Source organism: Spinacia oleracea, chromosome 1 (genome assembly GCF_020520425.1).
Source record: "Spinacia oleracea cultivar Varoflay chromosome 1, BTI_SOV_V1, whole genome shotgun sequence".
Classification (NCBI taxonomy): Eukaryota; Viridiplantae; Streptophyta; class Magnoliopsida; order Caryophyllales; family Amaranthaceae; genus Spinacia; species Spinacia oleracea.
In genome coordinates, this window is record NC_079487.1 from 11,527,269 (window position 1) to 11,548,240 (window position 20,972).

The following is a 20,972-nucleotide window of genomic DNA, read 5'->3' on the forward strand; positions in this document are numbered from 1 at the left end:
GAGTGCGGATCTGCAGAAAACGTTCATCAACTCAGATGCTTTCACAATCATCAGTGAGTTGAAGAACATGTTCCAAGATCTGGCTCGAGTCGAAAGATTCGAGACTCATAGGCAAATTCTTGAGACCAAGCTTAAGAAAGGCGAGCCCGTAAGTCCACATGTTCTCAAAATGATTGGACTCATTGAGAATATGAGTCGGCTGGATCAGCAATTTTCTCAGGAAATGGCTATAGACACCATCCTCCATTCTCTTCATAGCGGGTATGATCAGTTCAAACTGAACTACAGTATGAATAGTCTGGACAAAACGCTCACTGAGCTTCACGGTATGCTGAAGACCGCTGAAAAGACGCTCAAAAGTGATAAGCAGGATGTGCTTATGGTGCGTGGGGGCAAGTTCAAGAAATCTGGAAAGAAGAGGAATGCTAAGAAAGGTGGCAACAAAGCCAGCCCAACTAAGCAAACTGGCGCCAAATCTGCAAAGAGGAAGGTCAGTCAACCCACTTCTGAATCCGAATGCTTCTACTGCAAGAAGAAGGGGCATTGGAAGAGAGATTGCTTGAAGCTAAAGGAAGATCAGAAGAACGGAACAGTCGTTCCATCTTCAGGTATTTTCGTTATAGACTGTATACTTGCTAATTCAACTTTTTGGGTATTAGATACAGGTTGTGGCTCACACTTATGTTCCAATCCACAGGGACTAAGAAGAAGTAGAAAGTTAAGCAAGGGTGAAGTCGACCTACGAGTGGGAAATGGAGCACGGATTGCTGCATTAGCTGTAGGAACATACTATTTGTCGTTGCCCTCCGGGCTAGTTTTGGAACTGGAAGAATGTTTCCATGTTCCAAGTCTTACTAAAAACATCATTTCAGTTTCTTGCTTAGATGCTAAGGGATTTTCCTTTATAATAAAAGACAATAGTTGTTCGTTTTATTTTAAAGAGATGTTTTATGGATCTGCTAGATTAGTCAATGGACTCTATTTATTAGATCACGACAAACAAGTATATAACATAAATACCAAAAAGGCCAAAAAGGATGATTCAGATCTCACCTATCTGTGGCATTGTCGATTAGGCCATATAAACTTGAAACGCTTAGAAAGACTTCAAAGGGAAGGAATTCTAGAACCATTTGACTTAGAGGATTATGGTAAATGCGAATCATGTTTACTTGGCAAAATGACAAAGCAACCTTTCTCTAAAGTTGGAGAAAGAGCAAATGAACTATTGGGTTTAATCCATACAGATGTATGTGGACCAATGAGTACAAATGCTAGAGGTGGTTTCAGCTACTTTATCACTTTCACTGATGACTTCAGTAGGTATGGTTATGTCTACCTAATGAAGCATAAGTCTGAATCCTTTGACAAATTCAAGGAATTTCAGAGTGAAGTAGAGAATCAATTAGGCAAGAAGATCAAGGCACTGCGGTCTGATAGAGGCGGTGAATATCTGAGCCATGAATTTGATGACCATCTGAAAGAATGTGGAATTCTATCAGAATTGACTCCTCCTGGAACACCACAATGGAACGGTGTGTCAGAACGGAGGAACAGAAACCTTGCTAGACATGGTCAGGTCAATGATGGGTCAGGCCGAACTTCCATTAGAATTTTGGGGACATGCACTAAATACAGCTGCACTCACTATAAATAGAGCTCCGTCTAAAGCTGTCGAAAAGACTCCATACGAATTATGGTTTGGAAAGCCTCCAAATGTGTCTTTTCTTAAGATTTGGGGATGTGAAGTATACGTCAAACGATTAATTTCAGACAAACTTCATCCAAAATCTGACAAATGTATCCTTGTGGGCTATCCAAAGGAAACAAAGGGGTATTACTTCTACAATACATCTGAGAACAAAGTGTTTGTTGCTCGAGATGGTGTCTTTTTGGAGAAAGATCACATTTCCAAAATGACAAGTGGGAGAAAAGTAGACCTCGAAGAAATTCGAGTCGAACAACAAACTCTAGAGAATGCTCAAGATGACATTCAGGATGAAACTCAGAGACCTTTAGAAGAATCTGGTGAGAATCATGGTCAATCTAGAAATGTTACCCCGCGTAGATCGCAAAGATATAGATCTCAACCGGAAACGTACTTAGGTATTTTGACGAACGAGAGCTATGACGTGCTTGATAGGTTCAAGATGGCGGACTCCAAGCGAGGCTACCTACCCATGTCTCATGGAATGACTCTAAGCAAGACTCAGTGCCCAAAAACACTTGATGAGCGTAGACGAATGAATGGGATTCCATATGCATCATTGATTGGTTCAATAATGTATGCTATGATATGTACACGCCCGGATGTTGCGTACGCACTCAGTGCTACGAGCAGATACCAGTCAGACCCAGGAGAGGCGCATTGGACTGCTGCCAAGAATATTCTGAAGTACCTGAAAAGGCACAAAGATGACTTCCTGGTCTATGGTGGAGATGATGAATTAATTGTTAAAGGCTATACGGACGCAAGTTTCCAAACCGACAAAGATGATTTCAGATCACAGTCTGGGTTTGTCTTCTGCCTCAACGGAGGAGCAGTAAGCTGGAAAAGTGCTAAGCAAAGCACCATTGCGGATTCTACAACTGAAGCGGAGTACATTGCTGCACATGAAGCAGCAAAGGAAGCTATATGGCTAAGGAAGTTCATAGGAGAACTTGGTGTAGTCCCCTCCATTAAAGGACCAATAGCCCTGTATTGTGATAATAACGGAGCTATTGCACAGGCAAAAGAGCCTAGACACCACCAGAGAGTCAAGCATGTACTTCGTAGATTTCACCTTCTACGAGAGTTCGTTGAAAGAAAAGAAGTCGAGATAAGCAAAATTGGAACTGATGACAACATATCAGATCCATTAACTAAACCTCTGCCGCAAGCGAAGCACAACTCGCACACTGCAGCTATGGGAATCAAGCATATTGGAGAATGGCTTTGATGTCTCTGTTTAATGTTTTAAAGTTTTAGAGTTTAAATCTTTGTAAAACATTATTGGTTAATCATTCACAATAAATGAAAGGAATTCATTTTTCCATTTAATTTGTGGTTTATTAAATGATGAGTCCCTTCAACTTGACGATATATTCAAGATAGACTGTCAGGACCAGTCCTGTGACTAAGAAATGTCTATCAAGTGAACTTGAATGTCAAAGGTTGAAAATGGTCCCTAGTCGGAGTTTTCTATAAAATTGGACGCATAGAAAACGTTAGACGATTAGAATGCAAGATGACTAGTAGTTCTGTTTCTTGAACTATGTGGACATGGCAATGTCATAATCATTTGCATAGATACTTACTTTGGGAAGACTAGTATCGGACAAGACCTATGAAACTTTACTGTAAGAGATGAAAGTCTGTCATAAGTAAATTTCATTAAATTATTAGACACTAAATCCTCAATACCTGAGTGATTTGAGATTACTTGTTTGAGAACTGGTTGCTTTGACGTTGACCAACCGTCGCACCGTAAAAGGAGGCTATAAAGGCAACGCTCAGGTAATCACCTATCAAACGAAGTCTAATCTCAAGATCGCAAGATTGGGATTGTCCTCCCATAAATCGGGATGAGATGCTTAAAAGTTGTACAAGGCCACTCGGAGAGCTAGAAACTGTGAAATGCATGGCCGTGCTCGGATGAATCATAGGCTATGATTATCTGTTTATTTGATCAGTTGAACTCTGAAACCGAGGAACACCTCTGGACATAATAAGGATGACAACTCTTACCTTATGTTCAAGAGCAAGCATCGAGCGACAAAGGAATTAGGAAATGCACACTTGTCCCTAAGGACAAGTGGGAGACTGAAGGAAATAATGCCCTTGGTCCAAGTATGCATTCTATGTTAAGTCTAATAAATGCGGTTCAGTATTAATTAACAAGTTAATAATTCAGTGAGATCAAGTGAGCTGAATGCCTAGCTAGAGGCCGCTTCAGTTCAAGTGGAATTAATGATATTAATCCACAGCTTACTCTTGACTGAACCCGTAGGGTCACACAAATAGTACGTAAACGGATCAAGTATTTAATGGCATTAAATACTCCATCTATGAATATTCGGAACCGACGGATCTTGGTTTCAGTGGGAGCTAAGATCGTCACAGGCAAGAAATGAATACTCCGGAAACGATGATATTGCCGGAAACGGAAATATGGATCGTATCGGAAATATGAATATTATCCAAGTCGTAGATGTTGCCGGAAACGGAAACATGGTACGTATCGGAAAATATTATTGGAAATGGAAATATTACCAGAATCGGAAATATTGCCGGAAACGGAAATATTGTCAGAATCGGAAATATTGCCGGAATCGGAAAATAATTCCGAAAACGGAAATATTAAATATTTGTTCGAAACGGAAATTAATTCCGGAATCGGAAATATTAAATATTGTTCGTATCGGAAATAGATTCCGGAAATGGAAATTTAATCGGAAGCGTATCGTACGAATTAGCATCGGACGAGGCCTGCCGGACGAAGGCCCAGCACGAAGCCAGGCCATCGCCCAGCAAGCACGCACGCCACAGCCCAGCGCGCACAAGGCCGCGCATGCGTGGGCCGCGCTGCGTGGGCTGCTGCTCGCATGCGTGGGCAGCCCTTGTGGCTGCCGTGTGTGTGTGAGTTTGAGCTCATGCGAGATTCCTGAATCTGCAAGAGTCAGTGTATGATTAAATGTCTATTCCTATTGGATAAATTGATTAAGTAGAATTCATGTAGAATTCTAATTCCAATTAATTCGCATCCTACTAGGATTACGATTCCTTTTCCATAACTCTATAAATAAAGGCCTAGGGGTCATAATTTATACATAAGTTTCAAAGTATTCAAAAGTGAGGTTTTTGAGAGAAAATTCAAACACCCATCTTGCCCCAAAAGTGCCGAATTTTCTGAGTACCTTAAGGGCGATTCTAGTTGGTCAATCTTAAGGCGGATCCGGACGTGCTGTGGACTTTCTACGGAGGGACGACACTTGGAGTCCTAAAAGACTTGTTCTTGTTCGGTTCGGGCGCAGCTAGGGAAGGCACGCAACAAAGAGTATGCATCTAATTATGCTATATGATTATGTGTAAATAATATGTTTCCTGGGTTAATGGTTGTTTCCGCATGATCTATGTAAATGTCATATGTATCATAACCTAACACCATTATCTACGAGCGCTAGGGGGATGTTTTGTCCTTTGTATCCAACCACTAGATAAAGGGCTTTATTGTGAGCACCCCCCTCTTTGGGCAAGTCTTTATCAGTGAAAACTATGGACTTTTCTCCGGCATCTCTCGTGACATGGCTAACCAATGAGTCAGGTGTGATATCTGTAGGTACTGAGATGAGGTCGAGTGAGCGAATAAGCTTTTCGCGATGTTCCTTTGAAGTACACATGAGATCCCAGATGGTAATCTCGGCCTTGGTTCTTTTTAGTTGTTTCAAGAGAGGATTTTCAATGACTTCTGCGACGGTGGTGTGTCGTCCATTCTCAGGAGCTTGTCTGACTGGGATATCGTCCATAGGAGGTGGGCGAATGTCAGGCTGGTATATTCTCCCGATGAGAGCATACCCGGGCCAAGTTTCAGTAAAGAGGTCCTGGACCGACACTTGAGATAGGTAAATATCTTCAGCATCATCATCCCACACACCGCACACTTCTCTCTCGATTCGATCCATAGGGACCACAGCGAGTGGTGCACCTTGAGGCGTGATGTACACCGTAGGGTCGAAGTTCTCTGGTTGGTCGAGAGAGATGTGACAAGAGCCAAGTGGGCTCTTGTTGTTGTTGGGTTTGCCAACGTTAGGGAGAGGTATCACTTCATCCTCTATCATGTCCTGGATCGTATGTTTTAGATTCCAGCAGTTTTCAGTGTCATGCCCATTTCCTTGATGGAATTTGCAGTAAGTACCCTCGACCCAATATTTGCCCTTGACAGGAGGGTCACGGGTGGGGCCTATAGGTCTCAACTTTCATTGATTGGTTAATCTTTCAAAGGCTTGTACCAAAGTCGACCCGAGTGGGGCAAACTTTCGGTCTTGGACCCATCTTCCAGGGCTTCTTCGGGCGGGAGTCTCTTCTACAGCATAGACTTCTTGGGCTTGAGATGTGTTACCCCGATTATAGGTGTTGTTTTTATATGTGGGTTTGCTTTGTATGGTTTTGGCGAGGTCGTCCTCGATCTTTATTCCCACATCGTAAACTCTTTTGAAAGTGTCAAGTCCCAGGTACCTAAGATGTTGTAAGCCGGGTCCAGGTTGTCAATGAATTTTTAGACCAATTCTGTTTCGGGAGGACTATTGATTAGTTGGGCCGCCTGGTCCCTCCATCTAGCAAAGTAGGTTGTGAAACCCTCACTTTTCTTTTGGAAGAGAACTTCCAGCTCGCGCATGGTGACTTGGAAATCCATGTTCGACGAGTATTGTTTGATGAAGACATTGACAAAGTCTTCCCAAGTGGGGAAGAGCTTAGGGTCCTGGTGATAGTACCATTTGAGCGGCACAGGTTCCAAGGACAAAGGAAAGGCAGGTAAATACATGGACTTGTCCACGCCTTTCAAGTTCATGGCATTCACATAGCTCAGTATGTGATCGCGGGGGTTGTCCGTGGCCTTGAACTTTGGTAAGTCAGATGAACTGAACTTTTCTGGTAGTTTGCCAGGAAAAGGTTCAGGATCGAGGGAGAAGTATTTGCTCCCCATGGTTTGCTGTAGGACCATTTTTTCAATCCTCTTCTCGTTATCGAGGTCATTTTTGGCTTGCGCAGCCGCTAAAGCTTCATTTTCCATTTTCAATTGGCCCATAAGTTGGGTCATTTGGACCTTCTGGTCTCGCAAATCTTCGATGCACATGTTTGAAGGTGCGAATCGAGGTTGGGGAAGCGGAGATCCTTGAAATGAGGGACGACGGACGGAACTTGGAGTCACTAAACCTGGCGATGTATCTTAGAGACGCACTAACCGTTGATTCCCTGATCGGCACCAAGTGGCAGGACCAGTCCTAGGCATAAGATAAGCTAAATTTTAGGTTCCCAAAGTTTCAAGCATTACTTAGTCTAGACTTCGACTCTCTCTATTGGTTTTTTTTTGCTTTTTCTTTTGTTAGTACACTTTTTGGTTTTTTTTTTGGTCATTCTTTGAATTTTCGAAACACTTGCCCGTGTGACATTCATAGTTATTAGCGTGTTCGGTTTTGGTGCCGAACATTGTCGTCGTAGGAGGCCTATCAACGATACAAAGAGTTATTTATTATTTGTTTTTTTTTTAGTCGCCTCTAGAATCGAGTGCTTTTTCTTACGCCTTCGTAGCAATTCCTTTTTTACGAACGTTTTTTGGTGCTACGTGTTTTTTTTCTTTTGCGCGAGCACCGAGGCTGCTGCGCCTGATCAGAAGGCCAAGCAGCAACTTCGGCGCCCAGCGTATGTAGGGCGTGAGAAATTCTGGCGCCCAGCCAGGGGCGTTGAAAATGCGTCCCTGCCTGGTTCTCGTTTTCTGTTTGCGTCTACTTTTGTTTATGCGACTTCAATTTTGCGTGCTTGCCTAATAACGTCCTTTACGCGTTGTGCAGCGTTTGTGGGATTCGTTACAGGCCATCCCGAGCGTCGCCAATTATTGTGGCGATCATTCGGGTTTGCGGAACACGTATTTCGGTATAACTCTTTGGCAAATTAGTCTATGAGTGTTTGGGCAATTTTTAAGGTCGTTGGTTTTCTAGGATAGTTTGTCACACACAATCACATATTTCGCTACACATAACAAACATTCATCATGAGGCGATAATAACATGTCATGTAGTTTATGATAGGCTTCTATGGGTATTTATTTGCGCCTGGCTTGGTACCGCTTCTATCGTAGATCCAACACATGCCCCGGTCGAGGTAGTGTCTTCAACAGACGAATTTCGCCCAAGAGGCCAACCCGCAAGTGCAAGCCAAGGGGGCATGCAGGCGAGAGGGACCTAATGAGCGAGCGATTGGGTTCGGGATAGGTGTACTACCTGCACAAGTACCGAGTGGGCAACATGCGCGGCGTATGCACCCCCTATTGGCGAAAAAAAGGTATCCTTAGTCCCAACTCCCGAGGGAGCCGAGATTCGTTATGCGGTTCTGCCCGTTCACATTAATATGCTAATTTTCAGGTCGTCCCAACTTGATGGGGAAATAAACGCGGGGTAGGATCGTTTCACCCTTCGGCTATTTTGATTACCTACAAGAACGAGTATTTTCTTCACTATCCCAGTGGAGTCGCCACTGTGAGGGGGTCGAAAAAGCACGAGGCTAATGCGTGACCTCGTCCCTCGTGGGTGTGACGATTCTTTTTATTCAATCAAGTGTAATTGGATTTCCTGTGAGTTTACACCCAATTGACTAGTAATATAGGAGTCGCCATTCAGTTTTTAACGATAATGAGAAAAACTGACAAAACCCGGTTATCGTGACATAAAGGGAGTGCAATTATGTTTGACCACGACGGCCGTAGGTTCCCTTGTGATCCCTGGTGGCGGGGATCGCTCAACGTACACCCGCAGGGTAGAGATTGAGGGTTCGGGGGACTGTAACTACCGAGAGGAGTAATCGCTCTATGATAACTCCAGAGGCAGGATATCCTTACTAGCTCAGCATAAATAATTGAAGGGACATGCGTTAACTATTAAACTAATCTGAGTTGATTTTAGCAATATGCAACATATAATACTAGATCGATCGCGATTATCTGATTTAGATTGCATTAAGGGACCTAGCATGAAAAATCCAATTTCCCAAAAATATTATATTTGTTAGGCGTGGTAGAACAATCAGATTTAGTTAGTTTAACAGTTCATAAAAAGGGCGAGGAAAGCAATTAAATCATCGAAAAGGGACACATTACGACGCACCCTTGAGAGGTGCGTCACGGTTCTCAGAAAACTAACCACTTTGACTTTGCTATTTCACCTTTTTATTTAACGGATCTCAAATTATGGGACAGGATACGTTCTGTTCGATTTATGGATCGATTACGACAGAACGCGTGAACAATTTCGCAGTGTGAGGCTTAGGCTAAGGGTTGGAGTCAATACTCAGAATATGAATTGTGTGTTGTTTCACGTCAAATTTGGGGTTGTATTTATAGGGAAGAGTTTGTGGAAAGATAGAATTGCAAAACTCTAATCCACGAGGAATTAGGAAAAAACACGTACCAGGTATTTTCAGCGCCCAGAGCCAAGCGTTGAAAATAGGATCTGGGCTGCTTTTCTTAGTCAGATTCGGATTCCTAGAATCCGGAGTATTTGAGATTTAATTGAGTCTTTTAGTGCGTATTAACCTTGGGACGGGATGCGTCTGGGGCCGTTACGAACTCTAAGCTCGTTAGGATTTTAATTAATACGTGACTCTTATTTTCGAATCATATTAGGAATAGGATTCTCTCGCAATTTCTATCTCATTTAGGATTTATGTTGGAGTGCAACACCTAATTCTGACAGGTTTCTATCTTTTATGACTTGCCACTTTTAACAACTACCCATTACGGCAGTTACTATTTTTAGCAGGTTTCCATAAATAGCCGGCGGGGTCTGCGTCACTAACCGCGCAGGTCCTTAGTCGCTGCAGCGATAACCTTTATCGGTTTTTCCTTTTTCCAAAAATTAAAGGATCGGTTTTCCCTTTTTCCAAAAATTAAAGGATCGGTTTTCCTTTTTTCCAAAAATTAAAGGATTGGTTTTCCGTTTTTCCAAAAAAGAACGATGTGATTGGTTTCCCCTTTTTTCCAAAAATTAAAGGATTGGTTTTCCGTTTTTCCAAAAAAGAACGATGTGATTGGTTTTCCCTTTTTTCCAAAAATTAAAGGATAGGTTTTCTGTTTTTTCAAAAAAAAAAAGAATGATGTGCTGGATTTTCCTTCGTTTTACGTCCCATAAAAACAAGGGGGTTTTCTCGTTTAACTAGCCTTGAAAATGAGAATCTTTAAAAACATTTTTACCTCGTGGTTGGGCTTGGCCAGGCCCAATTACACTTTATAGCTTTGATTTCGAAAACATCTGTAGCTACTCCCAATGACAAAGTGAGGGAGTTTCTACACTTCTTTAGATCCTTCCAATGACAAAGTGAGGAAGTTTCTATACTATCCGTTGACAAATCCCAATGACACGTGAGGGATATGTCGACACTCCAAGTGATGACCCTTAAGTCAAATGTTATCACTCGGGGGCTCGTGAGACCCTCGCAAAAACAAGTCACCATGGCTTGTGTGCCGCACTCCGTCTAGTACTTTGACCATCATCTTATTCCAAGACTCAGTCAAAGTCGGGGCTAACTGTAGACACCTACTTTTGTCCCCATTCCCGAAAGGGAAGGTTCGATGATGAAAGAATAAATCTCCACTTGACAACGCATCTCCTATAAAATAACGAATCTCAATTCCCCTTTTCATTTCACCCGAAACCTGCTATTTATGGAAACCTGTTAAAAATAGTAACTGCCGTAATGGGTAGTTGTTAAAAGTGGCAAGTCATAAAAGATAGAAACCTGTCAGAATTAGGTGTTGCACTCCAACATAAATCCTAAATGAGATAGAAATTGTTAGAGAATCCTATTCCTAATATGATTCGAAAGTAAGAGCCACGTATTAATTAAAATCCTAACGAGCCTAGAGTTCGTAACGGACCTAGACGCATCCCATCACAAGGTTAATACGCACTAAAGGACTCAATTAAATCTCAAATACTCCGGATTCTAGGAATCCGAATCTGACTAAGAAAAACAGCCCAGACCCTATTTTCAACGCCTGGCTCTGGGCGCCGAAATCTTCGGCGCCCAGGCCTGGGCGCTGAAAATACCTGGCACGGGTTTTTTTCCTAATTCCTCGTGGATTAGGGTTCTGCAATTCTATCTTTCCACGAACTCTTTTCTATAAATAGGGCCTTAAGTTCGACGTGAAAGACAACACACAATTATATTCTGAGTATTGACTCTAAACCCCTAAGCCTAAGCCTCACGCTGCAAAACTGATCACGCGTTCTGTCGCAATCGATCCATAAATCGAACAGAACGTATCCTGTCCCATAATTTGAGATTCGTTAAATAAAAGGAGAAATAGCAAAGTCAAAGTGGTTAGTTTTCTGAGAACCGTGACGCACCTCTCAAGGGTGCGTCGTAATGTGTCCCTTTTCCATGGTTTAATTGCTTTCCTCGCCCTTTTATGAACTGTTAAACTAACTAAAAACTGATTGTTCGATCACGCTTAATAAATATGATATTTTTGGGAAATCGGATTATCATGCTAGGTCCCTTAAAACAATCTAAATCAGATAATCGCGCTCGATCTAGTACTATATGTTGCATATTGTTAAAATCGACTCAGATTAGTTTAATAGTTAACGCATGTCCCTTCAATTATTTTTGCTGAGCTAGTAAGGATATACTGCCTCTGGAGTTATCGAAGAGCGAGTACTCCTCTCGGTAGTTACAGTCCCCCGAACCCTCAATCTCTACCCTGCGGGTGTACGTTGAGCGATCCCCACCACCAGGGATCACAAGGGAACCTACGGCCGTCGTGGTCAAACATAATTGCACTCCCTTTATGTCACGATAACCGGGTTTTGTCAGTTTTTCTCATTGTCGTTAAAAACTGAATGGCGACTCCTATATTACTAGTCAATTGGGTGTAAACTCACAGGAAATCCAATTACACTTGATTTGACAAAAAAGAAGCGTCACACCCACGAGGGACGAGGTCACGCATTAGCCTCGTGCTTTTTCGACCCCCTCACAAAATGTATTTTCCACCTTCATTCTTTGATATAATGGTTCATCTAGTTGTCCACCTTGTTTGAGAAATAAAATGGTGTGGTCCGGTGTTTTTGAGGTGGAGCTACCCTTTTGAGAGGCGCATGGGTACTTTGAGCCATTATGTAAGGAATCCTGCACATCCAGAAGGTAGTATGATTCAAGGAACTGTCGGCGCTGAAGTTGGTAATTTTGTGGCCGAGTATGTAGCTAGTTCTGAACCTACCGGACTTCCTAAATCTCGACATGAGGGAAGACTTCAAGGGAAGGGTACTATTGGCTCAAAACTGATCTTACCTCCACATGACAAGCTCTTACAGGCACACTTTTATGTTTTGCATCACATTGCGGATGTAAATCCTTATATAATAGAGCATTTAAGTGAACTGAAGTCTGAAAATCCTTCTAAAGGAGCGAGGGAATTGATGCAGCTCCATAATAAAACCTTTGTTGCTTGGTTTAGGTCAAGAATACTGGATCTACCAACTGCTGAATTGGCCAGTGTCCCTAACATGATCCAATGGCTTGCATATGGTCCTCGTGACAATGTAAACTCATATGAAGGTTATGATATCAACGGGTATACATTTTGGACAGAGCGACAAGATGAAAAGTCATTATCAACGCAAAATAGTGGTGTTTCACTTGCAGCATCTTCTACGCAGTATGCAAGTTCCAAGGATAAATCTTCGGTTGATTCCAGGTTGTTATTTTATGGCGGAGTTCAAGAAATATGGGAGCTTAACTACCCTACCTTCACCGTGGGTCTTTTTAAGTGTAAGTGGGTTGATAATAATCGGCGCTGCGTGAATAGGAATCCCCCTTTCACTCTCGTAGATATAGCTCGTTTGCGTGAGAGTTTGGAGCCATTTGTATTTGCATCACAACCTAAGGAAGTATTCTATGTCACTGGTCCTGCTGATAAGAAGTGGTCAATTGTTTTACCGGGAAAAAGAAGTATCCTTGGCATTGGTGATGTAGAGGATGAGCAAGAGTATGATGCGTTTGAGGACACCCCAACTTTCACTTGCCCTGAAACCGTTGTGACAGAGGTTGTAGACACAACAAATTACATGCGTGTAGATCACACAGAAGGCATACTTGATGACTCTTAATCGAGGTATAAGTTTGAACGCATTTTGTAACTTAAGCACATGATTAACTTTCAGTTACCTCTTTATATGAGATTGATTGAGGTTTTGTTTGCTTACTGCAACTAGGATGGGAAGCAAAGCAAGAGAGAAGAAGACATATTGGTGGTGAAGATCATATGTTGCACTGGAATTGTTTGTCAATTGTGGCCATAGTTGACCAGAGTTAACCTTTTGATGTTATGAGTTTATTTTCATGTTGAGCTCTTGTTTTTTCTCACTTTGTTTTATTTGCTTTGGTAGGCTTGTAGTTGTTCCTATAATGTTTTACAAATGCATTGCAAATGTTTAACTAGCCGTGTACTAAAAACAAAATTATGACATGCAAGATCACCCGGATTTTCTCTCGCTTTCTATATCTTGAAAATTTCATGTTCTACTACTGTTTCTTTTTGGGTAATATTGTTATACTTTAGTCAAAATATGAACTATAATGAACTAACGACCCTTAAATATGCATAAGTTGAGCAAAATGGGTGATAATGAGTCTTTGAAACATAAAGTTAAGTGTATTAAACATGTAAATGGTTCAAAATATTTATTTAAGTTCATTAGTTGAAAGTTAGGAGCGAAATAAGTCGTTTTAGTCAAAATATGAACTATAATGAACTAATGAGCCTTAAATGTGCATAAGTTGAGCAAAATGGGTGATAATGAGTCTTTAAAACATATTGCTAAGTGTATTAAACATGTACATGGTTCAAAATATTTATTTAAGTTCATTATTTGAAAGTTAGGAGCGAAATAAGCCGTTTTAGTCAAATTATGACCTATAATGAACTAACGAGCCTTAAATGTGCATAAGTTGAGCAAAATGGGTGATAATGAGTCTTTGAAAAATATTCCTAAGTGTATTAAACATGTACATGGTTCAAAATATTCATTTAAGTTCATTAGTTGAAAGTTAGGAGTGAAATAAGCCGTTTTAGTCAAAATATGACCTATAATGAACTAACGTGCCTTAAATTTGCATAACTTGATCAATTGATGTGACCAAATGAGGTGAGAACGATTCATTTTCTGATATTCTTATGATCCCTGTGAACTGCTTGATCTGCTTGTTCTGACTGTATTAACTAATTTTCATTTTAATAATTTCAGGTACGTTTCTATCATGGAGGATGATGATGATTTTCAGATTGATGAGGAGCTAGACGATGATCTTAAGGACTTTAGTAGTGATGAGGATAAAGATTATGATGTGGAGAGAGAGGAGGATAAGGGTGAACCTGAAGATCAGGCCCATGATGAGTTGCTTGAACGGATGGATCTATTTGAGTCAATGGCGGATGTAGCTCCCCCCATTCTGGAGAATGACAATGCACCAACTACAATTACACAAGGTCAAACTCAACGAGGTAACACAAGTGGAAAGCTGAAAATCGTTCAAAAGAAAAGAAAAGGTAGGGGCCCAACAAAATCACTAAGAGTTACATGCCCCATGCACCTCGAGTACGATGCTAACGGCCAACCTTGTGGTACGTGGCGATTCAAGTATGGGACTCATGTTGGACTATGTTTACGCATGATTTCCATTTTGGAGACATGGAGTAAGGTGCCGGAGGGTGTAAAGGACTCGATGTGGAGCGATACTATGGTAAGCATATTGTATCTCCGTGATTAACAATCCCTCCCCCTTGTTTCAATGCTGCCAGCATGTCACTTGCGAGAAGATCAGAACAGCAGTTGTGAACTGACCGGCTATGAACTGATGCTACAGATCTGTTGTGAAATGATGTAGCAGATTTGTTGCTTGCAGATCAGAAGCAACAGCAGATCATAACAGCAGTTGTGAAATTGATCTCCTGCTGCTTCTGATCTAATGTTGCAGATCTGTTGCTGCTTCTGGTCTGTTCTTTCATTTCTGTTGCGAGCAGATCAGAACACTCACAAACTGATCTGCTGCTTCTTGTGCTGAACTATAGACTGATCGCTTCTTGTGCTGAACTCACAAACTGATATGTTCTTTCATTCTATATTGATCAGGTCTTGTACTGATCTGCTGTACTGATCAGTTCACCAGATCAGAACAGCAGTTGTGAACTGATCTGCTGTGAACTGATGCTGCAGATTTGTTGTGAAATGATGCGGCAGATTTGTTGCGTGCAGATCAGAACAGCAGTTGTGAAACTGATCTCCTGCTGCTTCTGATCTGATGTTGCAGATCTGTTGCTGCTTCTGATCTGTTCTTTCATTTCTGTTGCGAGCAGATCAGATTAGATCAGAAACTGATCTGCTGCTTCTTGTGCTAAACTGATCTGCTGTGAACTGATCTGCTGTGAGCTGATGCTGCAGATTTGTTGTGAAATAATGCTGCAGATTTGTTCTTACCATTTCTGGATATTTTATGATCATCGTACTGTCTAAAATACTAACTTGGAATTAAAATATAGAGCAACGTAGGGTTAGAATGTGGTTGAAATGAGGGAAGGAAATGAAAAGGATTACTCATCTTGACCCTTACTTTGAGGTCCTCCCTTGTAATGCCTCTGTTTAATTAGCAACTTCATGTATAAATTTCAATAGGATGGAGTTAGAAGCCTGATACCTTTCGCTTAGTGTTTTTGATCACTGGATTTGTTGTGGTATCTGACTCACCAGTAAATTTCTATCACAAGGAGATTCTTAGACACCAAATCAACCAAGAGCCTAGCCTCCATCCTGTTTAGTTCTTCAAAGTTCAAACTAAGTCCTAGAGTAGTCCTGCTAAATTATATGATGCCCCCTATCTTTTTCTGTCTCACCTTGAAGACATCTCTCACAAGTCTCTTGATATTTCTATCAAGCGTCTTAAAGATTCTCTCCACTACAAGATCGATTAAAAAAAATGCTCTTGTTATTCCTAGATGATCAACAGCAATAGAAGAAACCTTCTAGTAACAAAAGTCACTACAACAAAAATATCAAATTTTGTGGCATCACTTTTTTCTTGTTATAGCTTTACATCTGAGTATCAAATTGTTATTGTTTCTCCTGCTTTTTACATCTGGGGATTCAAAGGGTCAGCCGCGTTTTTCCTTTTCTTTGGTGATCATGGTTATTCCTGTCAGTGTGGGGAAGCAAACATATGGGGATTCATAAAACAAGAACCTCACTGCAAATGGCAGATCAGAACATCAGTTGTGAAACTGATCTCCTGTTGCTTCTGATCTGATGTTGCAGATCTGTTACGAGCAGATCAGAAGCAGCAGCATATCAGTTCAGAAGTTAAGAATCTGATCTGCTACTTCCAATCCGTTTTTCGAGCCAAAATTTGTTGCTCTCTCTACTAAATTTCTTTCTCGTTTCGCATAATCTCCATGCTCCGATTTGCTTTGCACATGATTTTTGGTTAATAAAAAAAACTGACAACTTGTTTTCTATTTTTGTGAAGAATCTTTTCAATATTGAAAATGATCCGTTCAAGAAAAAAATATTTCTACAAGCTGTGGGCATAAGATTCAGGGATTTCAAGGCCAAGTTAGTGAGTGGTTGGATCACTAAAAGGAGACAGAGAGTTGGAAGAAACAACAAGAAGATGAAGATGGAAGCTATTAAGGAAAATGGACGAGCAGGGGAAAATGGAGAAGAAGAGGAAAATGAAGGCGAGAAGGCGAGAAGGAGCAAGAAAGTGAAGAATTTCCTTTTCAAATATACCATCATATCACAGCAACAGAGTGGGAAGCATTTGTTGCTAAAAAGACTACTAAGGAAGCAGTTGTAAGTATTTACATTTGAATTTAGTGTTTTCTTTTATTGTACATTTGATTTTAGTTGTTACTACATTATCGTATTAAAAAATCCTATTAATAATTTCATGGTTCTTTAGGAAAAGCGTGAAATTGGATCTTCAAATGCAAAGAAGAAGAAGTACCAGCATCATATGGGCCCAAAGACTTTTGGGGAGTCAAGAAAGGAATGGATTACTTCTGGTTTTTACCCGGGCAGTAAGACGTCTACAACTGAGGCATCCACCACTACAACTGAGCCACCGACAATATGTTTAGATATTAACCGTTCCAATGATTTCTGGTGTGCGATGCATGGGCGATATGTTAACGGAAGAAGAACCATTTCAGATCCTGGAACACAAAGGATAGCTGATGCAATTGTAAGTTTTATAGTATGGTGATTTTTATATGTTTTGTCGTTGTTATTTTCTTTTGTTTTGATTTTTCTGTTTCTGATTTGCTAGTGACAATATTTAGTACTTGGTTAATAATCCCCCACCCTCTTTGTTGTTAGGTTGAAATGAAGATAAAAGTGGCGGCCAGCGAGTTCATTCCTGAACGGAACAAGGATGTCTTGTACGCGGTTTTAGTACCGGACCGTCCTTGACACATGGTTGGACTTGGAGGCATAGGTCTGGGTGTGAGAAAGGTATTTGGGAAAGAGCTCTCGACTGAAGGAAATAGTGCCCTTGGTCCAAGTATGCATATAATAAGTCTAATAAATGCGGTTCAGTATTAATTAACAAGTTAATAATTCAGTGAGATCAAGTGAGCTGAATGCCTAGCTAGAGGCCGCTTCAGTTCAAGTGGAATGAATTATATTAATCCAAAACTTACTCTTGGCTGAACCCGTAGGGTCACACAAATAGTACGTAAACGGATCAAGTATTTAATGGCATTAAATACTCCATCTATGGATATTCTGAATCGATGGATCTTGGTTTCAGTGGGAGCTAAGATCGTCACAAGCAAGAAATGAATACTCCGGAAACGATGATGTTACCGGAAACGGAAATATGGATCGTATCGGAAATATAAATATTATCCAAGTCGTAAATGTTGCCGGAAATGGAAACATGGTACGTATCGGAAAATATTAAAGGAAATGGAAATATTGCCGGAATCGGAAATATTGCCGGAAACGGAAATATTTTCAGAATCGGAAATATTATCGGAATCGGAAAATAATTCCGGAAACGGAAATGTTAAATATTTTTTCGAAACGGAAATTAATTCCGGAATCGGAAATATTAAATATTGTTCGTATCGGAAATGATTTCCGGAATCGGAAATTTAATCGGAAGCGTATCGTACGAATTAGCAACGGACGAGGCTCGCTAGACGAAGGCCCAGCACGAAGCCAGGCCATCGCCCAGCAAGCCACACGCATCACCAACACACGCCAAGCCTCGACCAGGCCTAGCGCAAGGCCAGGCCCAGCCAAGGCCTTGGGCGCGCGCGCTGAAACAGGCAGCAGCATGGGCCGAGCGCTGTGCGCTCAGCGTGGGCCGCAAGGCCTGCGCGAGTGTGCGGTGCTCGTGCGATGCTCGTGTACGTGCTATACGAATCCTAAAGCTATCAGGATTCGATATATGATTAAATTCCTAATCCTAAAAGGATAAATTAATTAAATAAGAGTTCTACTAGGATTCGTATCCTAGTAGGATTCCAGTTCCTTTTCCATACCTCTATAAATAGGTTCCTAGGGTCATAATTTATAGACACAATTGAAGTATTCTAAAGGTAAGATTTTGAAGAAAAATCAGCCATACACTTGCACCTAAATAGCCGAAATTCCTAAGCAACTTTAAGGGCGATTCTAGTTGGTCAAGCTTAAGGCGGATCCGGATGTGCTGTGGACTATCTACGGAGGGACGACACTTGGAGTCCTAAAGACTTGTTCTTGTTCGGTTCGGGCGCAGCTAGGGAGGGCACGCAACAAAATGTATGCATCTAAACTATGCTAAATGATTATGTGTAAATAATATGCTTTCCTGGCTTTATTGTTTTTCCGCATGATTTATGTTTTCTCATATGAATCATAACCTAACAGTGGTATCACGAGCCTCTTATTATTTTCATAATCTAAATTGCATAAACATGGTTAAATTTTACAAATTTGCAACTGGTGAAAATAAATTAAATATGTGGATTCAATTATAAATTTATATGAGCTTTAAATTTTAATTAAATTTGTATGTTTTCGGTTAGACTGAAATACATTTTTATGTTTAAAATTAGTAAAGCGTATGAATTTATTGGTTTAAGTGGGAGCCCTTTTAGTCATAAACTCTTGATTAGGTCTACAAATCCTTAAGGTTAAATCAACTTGATTAGAATTAATAAGGACTGAATAATTTGTAGATTATTGGTGCCCTTGATTAATTGCTGCAAATATTTATGTGATGCATAACGTGTTTTACTAACCAGCTATGTGGGCCATTCATGATAAAGAATGGGTGAATGGTATATATTGTATATGTACTGTTTTGCAGGTTATGAAGTGACTAGTATGGCCCAAATAAGATAGAAAATATGGTCTGCGTACCATTAATTTGAATGTAATTGGTCTAAAGTACCAAAATTGTTTTTCAATTCAAATATGGTCTGGGTACCATCAAATAGTTGTAATTAGTTTAATTATAGCTTATCCTATTTGAAGAAAATGGTGCCTCCCACGGAGATTTTCGAGACGGACTTTGAAGTTGAAGCTTCAAGATGAAGTCGGGCCATACTAGATCACATTTATCTTATGCATGCTTTAAATTATTTATTGCTTTAAATATGTCTTAATTATGCATGAGATTGTGGCTTGATTATGTTGCATGATTAAGGATTTTAGTTCACTTAAAATCTAACCAACATAGTAAGAGCTTTAAGTTCCAAACTTAAAAATTCAGTTAAAAGGTGCCATGCCAAAATATACACTTGCTTGGATATCCTTTACATCAATCTAGTAATAGTTTTCGCTCAACGAGGTGTTACTTATGAAGGAAATAATGCCCTTGGTCCAAGTATGCATTCAATGATAAGTCTAATAAATGCGGTTCAGTATTAATTAACAAGTTAATAACTCAGTGAGATCAAGTGAGCTGAATGCCTAGCTAGAGGCCGCTTCAGTTCAAGTGGAATTAATGATATTAATCCACAGCTTACTCTTGACTGAACCCGTAGGGTCACACAAATAGTACGTAAACGGATCAAGTATTTAATGGCATTAAATACTCCAACTATGGATATTCGGAATCGACGGATCTTGGTTTCAGTGGGAGCTGAGATCGTCACAGGCAAGAAATGAATACTCCGGAAACGATGATATTGCCGGAAACGGAAATATGGATCGTATCGGAAATATAAATATTATCCAAGTCGTAGATGTTACCGGAAACGGAAACATGGTACGTATCGGAAAATATTATCGGAAATGGAAATATTGCCGGAATCGGAAATATTGCCGGAAACGGAAATATTGTCTGAATCGGGAAATATTATTGGAAATAGAAATATTGCCGGAATCGGAAATATTGCCGGAAACGGAAATATTGTCTGAATCGGAAATATTATCGGAATCGGAAAATAATTCCGGAAACGGAAATATTAAATATTTGTTCGAAACGGAAATTAATTCCGGAATCGGAAATGTTAAATATTGTTCGTATCGGAAATGAATTCCGGAATCGGAAAATTAATCGGAAGCGCGTCGTACGAATTAGCATCGGACGAGCTTGCTAGACGAAGGCCCAGCACGAAGCCAGGCCCACGTCCAGCAAGGGAAACGCGCGCCACAACACGCCAGCCCAAGGCTGCGCCAGGCCCACCGCAAGGCAGGCCCAGCGCGCGCCCAAGGCTGCGGCAGTCGTGGGCTGCGATGCTCGGGCTGTGCGCGCGCGCGCATGACGCCCCTCGTGGGCTGCTGTGCGTGCGTGGGTGTTTGTGTTCACATACGAAACCTAAAACGTACAGGATTCGTTTAATGATTAAATTCCTAATTCTATTTGATAAATTAATTAAATAAGAGTTTCATTAGGATTCTAATTTAATTAATTCGTATCCTAATAGGATTCCAATTCTCTTTCCATACCCCTATAAATATGTGGCCTGGGTTCACAATTTATGACAAGTTTTTCAAGTATTCAAAGTGAGTTTTTGAGAGAAAAATTCAGACACATTCCTTGCTCAAAAGTGCCGAAATTTTTAGTACCTTAAGGGCGATTCTGGTTGGTCAATCTTAAGGCGGATCCGGACGTGCTGTGGACTATCTACGGAGGGACGACACTTGGAGTCCTAAAGACTTGTTCTTGTTCGGTTCAGGCGCAGCTAGGGAAGGCACGCAACAAAGAGTATGCATCTAAACTATGCTATATG